Source organism: Schistocerca piceifrons, chromosome X (assembly GCF_021461385.2).
Source record: "Schistocerca piceifrons isolate TAMUIC-IGC-003096 chromosome X, iqSchPice1.1, whole genome shotgun sequence".
Taxonomy (NCBI): Eukaryota; Metazoa; Arthropoda; class Insecta; order Orthoptera; family Acrididae; genus Schistocerca; species Schistocerca piceifrons.
Window position 1 is genome coordinate 187,217,306 of NC_060149.1, and position 12,931 is coordinate 187,230,236.

Genomic DNA, 12,931 nt, shown 5'->3' on the forward strand with positions numbered 1-12,931 from the left:
ATGAAATCGCAGCCCACTCCTTAACTCCTGTTGTACGTCCATTGTGTGTAGCACGCAGACGGGTTTGTTGCAGGCTCCCAACTGGCCTACTTACAACCAACAGACGACCATCACTGGCACAGAGGCAGAACAGCTTTCATCACAAGACACATAGACATCCACCCTGTCTTTCAATGATCTCTCACTTAACAGCACTGTAGTCGGAAACAGCGATAGTCTGGGGTCAGTGGAATGCACGCTATAGGGCGTCTGAATCGGACATGTACTTTAACTAAGAATTTCTAACAGTTCGTTGTGTCACTGTGGTGCCAACTGCTGATCAGACTGCTGATGTAGATGTACTGTGGGCAACAGCCATATGCCGAACACGATTGTCTACATCTTTGTCTACATCTACATCCATACTCCGCAAGTCACCTGACCGTGTGTGGCGGAGGGTACCTTGAGTACCTCTATCAGTTCTCCCTTCTATTCCAGTCTCGTATTGTTCGTGGAAAGAAGGATTGTCGGTATGCCTCTGTGTGGGCTCTAATCTCTCTGATTTTATCCTCATGGTCTCTTCGCGAGATATACGTAGGAGGGAGCAATATACTGCTTGACTCCTCGGTGAAGGTATTTTCTCGAAACTTCAACAAAAGCCCGTACCGAGCTACTGAGCGTCTCTCCTGCAGAGTCTTCCACTGGAGTTTATCTATCATCTCCGTAACGCTTTCGCGATTACTAAATGATCCTGTAACGAAGCGCGCTGCTCTCCGTTGGATCTTCTCTATCTCTTGTATCAACCCTATCTGGTACGGATCCCACACAGCTGAGCAGTATTCAAGCAGTGGGCGAACAAGCGTACTGTAACCTACTTCCTTTGTTTTCGGATTGCATTTCCTTAGGATTCTTCCAATGAATCTAAGTCTGGCATCTGCTTTACCGACGATCAACTTTATATGATCATTCCATTTTCAATCACTCTTAATGCGTACTCCCAGATAATTTATGGAATTAAATGCTTCCAGTTGCTAACCTGCTATATTGTAGCTAAATGATAAGGGATCTTTCTTTCTATGTATTTGCAGCACATTACACTTGTCTACATTGAGATTCAATTGCAATTCCCTGCACCATGCGTCAATTCGCTGCAGATCCTCCTGCATTTCAGTACAATTTTTCGTTGTTACAACCTCTCGATATAACACAGCATCATCCGCAAAAGCCTCAGTGAACTTCCGATGTCATCCACAAGGTCATTTATGTATATTGTGAATAGCAACGGTGCTGCGATACTCCCCTGCGGCACACCTGAAATCACTCTTACTTCGGAAGACTTCTCTCCATTGCGAATGACATGCTGCGTTCTGTTATCTAGGAACTCTTCAATGCAATCACACAATTGGTCTGATAGTCCATATGCTCTCACTTTGTTCAATAAACGACTGTGGGGAAGTGTATCGAACGCCTTGCGGAAGTCAAGAAACAAGGCATCTACCTGGGAACCCGTGTCTATGGCCCACTGAGTCTCGTGGACGAACAGCGCGAGCTGGGTTTCACACGATCGTCTTTTTCGAAACCCATGCTGATTCCCTCTGGTTAATGCCACGTGGCCGTCTTGAGGCCGGTCGTTTGCGCCCATACTTTCTCGTGACCTCCGCTGGCAGCAGTCATGTACAGTGGCTAAATTCACGCCGACCCTTTCTGCAATATTGCAGAAGACACATCCAGGTTCTCGTAGCACTCTTACACAACCTTGTTCAAACTCGGTGAGGTGTTGATAATGGCGTGTTGGTCGCCTTGAAAACATTCTTTACTAACATCAACTCATCACGTTCAGCCTGAAAGGTAACAAACGCTCACGATCATTACAGCGTGTCTTTAAGAAAAACTTATGCGACTGGCACGAAATATGAATGGACATTACCTTTCAGATATAGAAACACGCCCGCCAACTTTCGTTTCTGTCACACAACTCCTTGGCGTTGCGATTTTTTTCTGTCAGTGTAATTAGTAGTGTCATCCTAAAAATTTGAAATTATCAACTGCAAAAATGTATTACATTATATCGTTTTATTAGTTATTGAATTCTAAGTCCCTGGCATTATCCTGTAGGTAAATCACAGTAGTCATGTACACAACACGCTAATAACACCGTGCCTTTGTCTGACATACGTGGCCCCTGCTAAACGTCTGATACATCTCCGCCAACGCTGGTGCACAACGAGCGACATAGGCAGCCATAATTACGTTGTCAGCCACACCTGACGCGCCGCACCCACCCGACTGTATCGGGCCAATCGTATTCCGGGCCCGCAGCACATGCCTTCTCACACACTATGATTAATCTGCCTTTCCACCCATTGCTTTCGGTTTTTCTCGATCTATACCTGAGTGCATGTGACCTGTACATTTACAATGGTAAAACTGTTTACATCATGAAAAGTGATTGCTAATGTATAGTAACAAGTCTGACAAAACAAGAAGTGTTTGTTGTTGGGCTTATCGTTTTTATGTGTGTTTGCATAGTAGACAAGAGGCCTAGAGCCCGAGAAACAGCTTCAAATTACTCTGTTCTTTGATTCCTTAGTCCATTTCACCAGTCTCAAAGTAGTTCACCAGGTAATCAACATAATTTTTGTTCATTATTTCAGTTACAATGCGATCCAAATTAAACATATTAGTGTCAGGTAACTACTTTCCATTCATTTTCCTTCTCAGTCCTCACTTTACTGTCTTAGTGTTGGTTATGCTTTACTGTCAGGTATTATTTTTGTGCTTGTCATTTCGTATTTGTTGAAATCCCCTGCTCTGAAACATGTATCCTGTCTTTGGAAAACGCACAGTATTCTTCTCTTCAACAATCGACGTCTACTTACGGCAAAATTTTATTATTTTGTAATTTAGGCTGTAAAATGTGAGTGACTGGCGTGTGTAACAGTTTCTATAGCATCTCATATTGTTACCTCTGCAACAGATTAAACAATCATTTTCACAACCTCTGATCATTAATTTTTATCTTCCAAGTGATAATTATCATTTAGCATCACCCAAACCACCAGCAACCGCCTGGTCTCCTAAACTTTGAATATTATTCCCTGTTTTTTTCATTACAATTAAATCTCTCGATTTGTTTTTTCCATTAACTTCATGAGACAACGGAAGCATACATGCAGAGAAGCTAAACAGCGCTATATATTTAACGCTCTTGTTAGCAACAATCAACATACAGAGAATTTTCACCGGTACCAAAAAACCCCGGGGATTGTTTTACGCAACAATAATTTAAAAATATACTCTTCCATTTCTTTTCGTAATTCAGACAAAATTCTCTACGTTCAAGTTCAGGACTCAAAAATATTGACTAATCACCTCAAAAACATGAGTGTTACGTTTCACAAGTAGGAAAATAACTGTAATAATTTTCTGTTGACATAGTCGCAGCTGCAAGGAAATATCATCTATTGTTTCAGATACATATATCAGATGCTTGACGTACAGTGCACTTTGTTCCTCTATGGGAAATACGAAGATTCCGCAGATACACGATTCACAGGAGACACAATAAGTACGGCATATTCTGCGGTCTTAAAAGAACTTGAAGTCATTGCCTCTATTCAGAACAGTAAGAGATGGCGTGTTATTTTCATACCGCTGGAAACTGGGGACGCCAGCTGTGAGATATTTTTTGTTTTGGAGAATAAAGGTCATTATTTAACTGCTGTTCTCCCAGTCACATGTATTTATAGTTCTAATTAATTTGCTATCGACTTCGAAGCAACATCGACTTCAATATTCATGCAGTTTCGCACTGTGGTCTGTGTGATACGCCGCCGCAACAATATCCTGTTGTTATACCACAGCATCCAATAGTTTTGTAACTGTAAGACACCTTGCAGCCTAATTACCTACAACACTATGGTGCGATTACCATAAAATATACTGTCTGGCGAAAAAAAATTAAGTACCCAGAGCACTTGGCCGTGAAAGGCAAAGGTCCCGAGTTCGAGTCTCGGTCGGGCACACAATTTTAATCTGCCAGGAAGTTTCATATCAGCACACACTCAGCTGCAGAGTGAAAATCTCATTCTGGAAACATCCCCCAGGCTGTGGCTAAGCCATGTCTCCGCAATATCCTTTCTTTCAGGAGTGCTAGTTCTGCAAGGTTCGCAGGAGATCTTCTGTAAACTTTGGAAGGTAGGAGACGAGATACTGGCAACAGTGAAGCTGTGAGGGCCGGGCGTGAGTCGTGCTTCGGTAGCTCAGATGGTAGAGCACTTGTCCGCGAAAGGCAAAGGTCCCGAGTTCGAGTCTCGGTCGGTGCACACAGTTTTAATCTGCCAGGAAGTTTCATATCAGCGCACACTCCGCTGCAGAGTGAAAATCTCATTCTCGAGACATTATGATATTTGCAAATGAACTGAATTTCTTTAATGTCTTATACATTTGACCTGTTTCTAAAACAGATATTTACGTTAATTTTCAATAGCTTCGATTTCATAATGTATTTAACTAATAACTGGTTTTTGATAACAGTTCTGCTTAATTTGGTTTCACTTACTAGTGTGTAGAAGAGTAATAATATAACAGATTGACTATTAAATATAGTATTGGCATGATTTTCCAACTGTAACGCTTTTAAAATCCAGTAAGTTATTTGTTCCTAGCAACACTTTTTTCACACATGGAAAACCTTACTTTTCTGGAGTATTTTTCTTTTAATTTCTGAAGAATACTGCGGCACACCAAAAATAAACACCGCCATTTAAAAATGGAATAAGAAAACTTGATAATCTTCTCATATGGAATTGAAAAGTGTTCCAAGGTACAACACCATCCTCTACTTCATATTTAATGTACGTTATAAGGTCTTTTGTATCTGTATGTTCAGATGAACCTGACGCCCCCCCTTCCCCCTCATTGTTATGGGAATACAGTATCCTTTTATGGCAGAAATAATAAATAAACGCATACGAATAACCGAATTTCTCTGCTGCCAGCTGTGTATCTCAGTAGGTTGCACGCTTCACATATCGGTGAAGGATGTGTTATTTTGTACGGACGGCGAGCTGGCGGCTGCTTTTGCGCTGGCTGGCGACGTGAAACGCTGCACCGACTAAATGCGAACTGCGACGGTCGCCACCCCCAAGTGGCACGCGCGGGACATCAAAGGCCCCCCTCACGCTGTAAGAAATCTCAGCATTTTCCTACGGCACGAGTTACTTCACAGCCGTGTTTGACGCTCTCAGCATCCTTGTGCCGAACCGTTTTGCAGGTTCTTCTAAGCCAGAAAAACTCCTCAAGTACACCCGTATTCTCCCAGTCAATCCGTAGTGCTTTGTGAATATCATTTTGTACCACCATTCTCTGCTTTCCTCTTTCATTAGAAAATGTAGCAACCCAAATATTGTTCGCACAGTGCAGGCCGGTATTTGCAGCTTGGGTGATTTGTGCTAGGCCTTGGTTTGAGGCATATTTCTGTGCCAATGGCTCATCTCGTACTGCTGGAGGTATCATCACGAGCTATATACACTCAGATAGCAGTTTCAAACTTAAACAAGCGCGTTTGATACAAGTTCGTAGGCTTTCATGAATAGTGTACGTTTGAATAAAATCGTTTTGGGTATTGGACCGCGTCATTATGGAACGCTAAAAACAACAGAAATATCGACGTTTCGGCTGTCTCTGCAGAGACTAACTTAAGGACGACTAATTTCTGGATCTAGTGATGACCTTCTCCTATACAGGGTGATTCACGAACATATGCAAATATTTTAATATGTTATTCTACAAGTAAAACTAAAGAAAAATGTTCTTATAAAGATAGGTCCGCAAATGTTTAGTTACGGAGTTACGTCTAATAAAAGATTTTGCCTGAAATTTAGTTCAAATGGCTCTGAGCACTATGGGACTTAACATCTGAGGTCATCAGTCCCCTAGAACTTAGAACTACTTAAACCTAACTAACCTAAGGACATCACACACATCCATGCCCGAGACAGAATTCGAATCTGCGACCGTAGCGGTCGCGCGGTTCCAGACTGAAGCGCCTAGAACCCCTCGGCCCTGAAATTTAGTAACTTCGATAATATGAAGCCATTTCAAAACTGTATGAGGTTAAAGAAAGCACGATTTCAATTTATTATGTTGTTATTGATTTGGTGAATCTAATAAAACATGTCCCAGATGTGTATCAGCAGTAGTCTTCCAGAACATCCAGAGAAGCAAAGATTACTATAAAAGTAAATTTGTTTACTTTCCATATACATGCCGCCGCGAAAGACTCTGAGGACACTTCTATAACTTTACAGAACAGAGTTTCGCGAGATCTAATTCGCCTCTCTTCCAAGCTTCCCCATTGAAGTTTACCAAACATCACTACAGCACTTTAATTAGGGCTTTATCTACTATTTACGATGATAGCTCGGCGTAACTGAAATCATCAGACTTCCGTCGTCATGTTTACTAAATAACGGTTCCGTAGGCTGGAACAATACTGAACAATTCGTCACACTAACGTCTTGCATGAGATTTCCTCTACAAATGCACTGCAATTTCCTATGGCCTTACGACTGAGTCTGGTTCTTCCATACATCTTCCCTAATAGTGATTTTACATGATTGTCCTATTTCATATCGCTTCATACCCTCTAAATATTTATACAACGTAACGTACGACAGAAGTTCGCTAGTTATCATCGGGTTCCTTTTCTTTATTAAAGGTACTATCGTACATTGAAATAAGCTTACCATTCGCACACTAAACCGTCTGACAGCGCCGCTGATCTTATTTGACAATTTTGTTTTGTGTACTGAGAAAATTAAAGCTCTTATTGCGCTCCCTTGGACCATGGTAGCTGTTCATTTCGTTTCTATTAAACGTTCGCTGCTTAGTGCAACAAACTGGGAGTACAGTATCGAATGTATTTCAGATATCTACGAAGGTGGAACTTACCTGTTGCGAGATACCTTGTTGGAATTAAGCAAGCTGTATTTGACACGAATCGTTTATCCTGAATCCGCACGAAATCTCTGAAGATCATCATGATGAGTGCGTTTAGTGTGGTGTCTAGAAAGCCTGCATATTAGGTTCGATGGACAAATAATGAAATTGTCGTATTAATGAGTTTTATTAAATTAAAAAAATTACAGTAGTTTGCTTTTCCAATTACACAGATTTGTCGCAAGCAAAGGGCGACATACAAGTAATCACCCTTCTTCAGGATAAACATTCCTAAGTCTGTGCTACATAGAGTGTACAAGCGAAGTGATCTAGCGTTGACGGTGCTATCGAAGTCTCTGATCTTGAAGCTGCTGTTGAACTGGGCCGTCACCAATCATTCGCGGCGCTTGTGTGCTCTTTACATAGGGGCCGCTGCTGTCGCGTTGTCGTCCTGGAAGCAAATCGGGTCAACGTGCGATTGGTTGACTTCTTTTCGCAGCCTTCTCTTCCCTGTCGTTTCCGACTAGCGTGCCGGAGCTTGACTTTACGCCGTAACACTTAGGATATGGTCTAATTTAACATTAGGCGGGCATCAGAAATTCCGTGCATGCAATTCACCGACTGCGCTCAGTTTAGAACCCTCTATCATTCATTTAATTTGACCCTACACCTTTGAGGCACCCTGGGATAAATGACGGTAGTGACTCATTATCGATAGTAAACTGTCGGACAAAAAACAGTTGAAGCAACCAAAAAAGGAGGAGGACACGAAATGAAACTTTACGGGTTGGGACAATATTTCAAGTTATTCAAGTGATTACAAATAGAGTCAAAATCATGAAGAACTCACAGGCATGAGCCCGCTTATCAATATGACGTTGCACCGCGCCTGGCCTGAATGCACGCGTTGATTCGGTTCGGAAGGGTGTTACAAAATCTCTGTAACGTCTCCCGAAGCAACGTGGCCCATCACTGTCAACTGGTCCATGATATACTGGCTACTGGGATGGAGTTAACGTCCGAGCTGCTCCCCCTCCCACCACTGTTCAATTGGGATAGATCCGGCGATCTTGCCAACCACAGGAGTTTCTCAGTTCCAGTGAGACAGATTATAGGGAAACATGACATGAGTGGACCAGCATAGTCGTATTGAAAATGGCATCACGAAACTGTCGCAGAAAGATAAGACGCATGAGAAAGCAGAATATCCTTGACGTACTGTTGTACCATCAGAGTTCCCTTAATCACCACCAGCCGTGACCTGAAGTCAAACCCGATGGCTCTTCACGCCATGACACCAGAAGTAACAACCGAGAGCCCCTCCAAATCACTGGAGGAATTGAGTCTCTTCCCAGATAGGGAAGTACACAACTTCGATTCATCGCTGATCACAATGCTACACCAGTCATGAGAAGTCCATACTCCCCAGTCACGGCACCACTCCCAACTCAGCCGTTTATGCTGTGGCACCAAGCGAGGTGGGGCAGTGTTTAACACACTGGACTCGCGTTAGGGAGGATGACGGTTCAAACCTGCGTCCGGCCATCCAGATTCAGATTTTCCGTGATATCCCGAAATCACTCCAGGCAAATTCCAGGATGGTTCCTTAGCAAGGTCGCGGCTGATATCCTTCTCCATCGTTGACACAAATCGAGATTGTGCTTCGTCTCCAATGCCCTCGATTTCGACGGGACGTTAAGCCCAATCTTCCTCCCTTCCTTCGTTTTGGTGTATTGTGGTTGGTAGCCTACGCATGGTACAGCAATTCTCTGGTCTGTCTGCTGCTAGTCGTCGACCGATTGTGCGGAATGACACAGTTTCCAGGAGTCCATAAATTGTTCTCGGATGGCAGGGGTTGCAATGTGCTTGGGTCGCAGTTCGCAGATTGTGCCTTTTGGTGGTCAGACATGGTGGACCGGGAACTTGATGACCAGTCTGCCTGGCCACACCGCTGCAGTGTAACACCGGGCCACCGTCAAATCCGAATTCCCCCTTACCCTGCTTACTTAGCGGTTTAAATTTCAACGCCCGTTCTAATTTTCCTACAAAATTCAAAAATTCGTCTACTGAGTTGCTAGGACTGTGAACTAGATCCCACTGCAAATATTCCCGTAACCTCCTTTTCAACGTCCTAATTTCTGTAAGCACTCCAAATGGACGTTTCACATACATAAACCTCGCAAGTTTACGTTTACAAAAGTTCACGTTTACAAAATTCTTGCCCGTATTTAAATGTTGGCCCATTCAGAAACTCAGTTTGGCGTCGCGTTTGCTTCGCTTCATTAAAGAACTTGTTCAGAAAACTGCGTTCAAATATTTCGTTGGTAGTGAACGTATCACTGTGTATATTTGCCCACGATTGGGGCTCACCTTTCAAATTTCTTTTCACGAATTTTATCTTCACCTCGTCGGACATTCCCCTTATAAAACCATTTCTGCATGCTAGAAGAAAATTTACTCGGTGATATTTCCCGTCGTTTCCAAAACATTTGATCGTTCGCGAGTTCATCCACGGAACACTGATCACTGTAGAGATTTGATGTGCAGCTAAAGAATTCAACTGGCTTTTTATTTCATTGATTTGCTTTTTAACTTCACCATTTTCAATTATAATGCCAGATTTTACTTGTCGGATAAGTTGCTAATAGCCTCTGTCGTCTCAACCATTACAGCATCTTGTCTACTCATACGATTCCTTACATTGCCTCCCAGATCTGCCTGCAATTTCTCCGCCTTATCACTGAAAATTTCCTCCGCTTGATCTACCTTAGAGTCAAGTATCCCAACTTCATTAGAAATTTTGCCCATTTCACCCAGAATGGTTTTTAATGTTCCGTCTATCAATTTCTCGATTCGTCTAGCAATTTTACCTACTTCGTCTTTCACAACCGAAGCTATTTCGGATAGAACCGAATCAATTTTTGAATTTACATCACCCATATCGGTTTTAACAGAATCAATGGTTCAAATGGCTCTGAACACTATGCGACTTAACTTCTGAGGTCATCAGTCGCCTAGAACTTAGAACTAATTAAACCTAACTAACCGAAGGACATCACACACATCCATGCCCGAGGCAGGATTCGAACCTGCGACCGTAACGGTCGCTCGGTTCCAGACTGTAGCGCCTAGAACCGCACGGCCACTCCGGCCGGCACACAATCAATTTTGGATCCTAATCCTCTTATCTTTTGCATTAATTGCGACATCATGTCTCCCCAAAATTCATCTCCCTTGGCTGATTTTGGACAATTTGCCCTACTAAATGCACCTCCGATCACGCTCTCCCGCTCCGACTTTGGGCTAAGCGGCTCGCTAGTATTTTCGGACCCACACAAACTGGCTGACTGCTTAACATTATCGACGTCTATTATTGCCGATTAAACTACAGAATCATACATAATCTCGCTATCAGTGCATGTACTTAGGTTTGTCGTGCTGGATTTTTCTGCCATGGAATTGCTGTCGATGTTGCAGTTGAAGCAGACGCTGAAAACCTCGATGAATCGCCGTTGAAGATGCCGCTGCTGGCAGAAACCACGTGCTTTCGATGTCGCCTCTTCTTCCACGTTACTTTTTTTTATCATTCCTAACCACTGCTAAAACTCGGTACACACAACTGTTGCAAAATTCGTAGCTCTCAGCCCCCACACAGACTGTCTCAACTGCCACAGACTTGGGACCTAGATCACAGAATGTCGCTAACTGTGAGAATTACAACTGTAATTTCACAACTATTAAAGAAATCTGATATTCAGTCCTGAAGCTATCTCACATTTAACTTTCGCGAGAGGTCCTGCCTATCGAAGTTTAGATAATACTTTTGGATACACTTTGCAGAATTCAAATCCAATTCTAAAACTTTCCATAGTTCATATACCGCAACTAACACTTTCGAAAATCCAAACCTGTTCCAACACTTTGCAAAATTCTTATCTCTCAACTAACACTTTCCAATTTCCTATCCCAGACGAGCCCCCAATAGCGAGTAACATCGCAAAGATGTTAGTGCTCACATGCAGTTCCTCTTCGTCGAAATGTCTCGGTTCAAACTCGGCTAGTGTTTGAACCGCACGTGTCGCATTACACGCCCTAAATTAGACACTTGTGGCCCTTTGGGTAAATTGACTGGCTGAAGTCAAGTTTGCGAAATTGTATGAAACATACAACGTTAATATAAAATATAACAACAGTAATAATAACATCGGGAGCTAAATTAACGACCCTTAAATGATGTAGGCCACACAGTTGTTATTTGGTTGGAATAATGTCTATTCAGAAAGCAAACTCATAGCGAAAATGGCCGTATTTAAAATTACTATTACACTCGAGCCCATATCCATTTAACACAGTTTGATCATTCAAAATCTCATCGCGAATTACAAGGCCAATTCACCACCTTGTTAGCTACGCGACAAGTTAGAGTTCACACCAGGCGAGCGGCTGCTCACCGCTCAGAGACTAAGTCCCGCGATACCACACAAGTCGTTTCACTTCCTAACTACCTAAAGGCCGACCGTCTGCTTTCGCGTCTCTACCAGCACTGTTCCTCTGCCCGTCCCCGGCCGCATTTCCCGCGCGCCAAACATTCTTGCACAACTGACTAGGGCAGTTCCCTTTTCTGAAGCCGTCCATCTGATTGCCTACGGCTTATTTTACATTTTAACATATTTAAATAATCAAAGCTTGTCCACTTTCACGTTCTAAATAAAGTAACAATAATATCCATTACAAAATAAACGTTAAATTCTTTTACATAAAACCTATACAATTTCCTTCTTAACTTTGAATCTCACGGCCAGTAGCCTTGAATCAATGTGCTTTCTGATAAATAAGTAAAGAACAAAACTAACAATTATGCGCTAAACTTTACAACAAATATTCTATTACCTAATGATTAAATAAGGTGTCATGCTGCCATCGTTCTATGTGTGTTGTGTGGAGGAAATGATCATCTGATGCGTAACTGAAAAATCTGATAACATAAATTTACTACATCTCTTAAACGAATAAAGTTACAGAGTTGATATTTACAACATTTGTCATTTTAATGATTCGCTTCTATACGAAATGTCGATCGTTAAGATCGACCAAAGCACTCAGATTTTAGCATTCAGGCCTCTGTTCCAAAACTTGTTAATTTCACTTTAACAGTAAATCCTAAACTATTATGGATATGATCAATATTCAAGTTTTATTGGGATCACCATGAAACTTTATCGAGGATAGTAGATTAAAATTACTATTGCTGCATTCCCTGAATTACTACATAATTAAATAATTTTCATAAATGTTTCCCTTTATGGCCGATCTTAGTTCCTCCATATGTAAAACTCCTGCGTCTTCCTGCCCACAAATACCTTCTACGGAGTTTCTCTATGACGTAGGTTCCCGTCTGTCCCACCCGCACCCTACAGCACTTAGGCCTCATTCGGCACAATAGACGCCTGTGAATTTCCCTATATCGTGGTGAATATGCACTCTTTGTGGCACATGGCCCTGGATGACAGGGTTCGTTTCACAATTTCCGAAGGCTGTCTCTTTCGGCCATATACTTAAATGAGAGCGAAATGCTCGTTAACGCACAAACTAGATACGAAACAAAATAGAAATATACTCTCGCGTTGATGTTGAGGTCCATCTGGACGCCCTGTACAGTTATCTTCTGGAAGTGAGAGAACGTTTTTACAAAGACGGCTGTATCATCCATAGGGTGGTACGCTGCTGCCGTCTGGCTGTCAGTGCGTGCGGCCGGCACACTGGCTTACAAAGGGAGGACACGACGTTGGGATCACATATTTACTTCAAACTTTATACACCCTTAGTAGGCGATCAGAACAACATAACGTGCAAGTACACTACTGGCCATTAAAATTGCTACACCAAGAAGAAATGCAGATGATAAACGGGTATTCATTGGACAAATATATTATACTACAGCTGACATGTAATTACATTTTCACGCAATGTAGGTGCTTAGATCCTGAGAAATCAGTACCCAGAACAACCA

General features: G+C 42.3%; 1 non-coding gene across 1 annotated transcript; it reads left to right on the forward strand.

Moving 5' to 3' along the window:
* The first annotated feature begins 4,230 nt into the window (after positions 1–4,230).
* Trnas-cga lies at positions 4,231–4,304 on the forward strand. The gene has a single exon. It is a non-coding gene; the product is annotated as a tRNA-Ser (tRNA).
* The last annotated feature ends 8,627 nt before the right edge of the window (positions 4,305–12,931 follow it).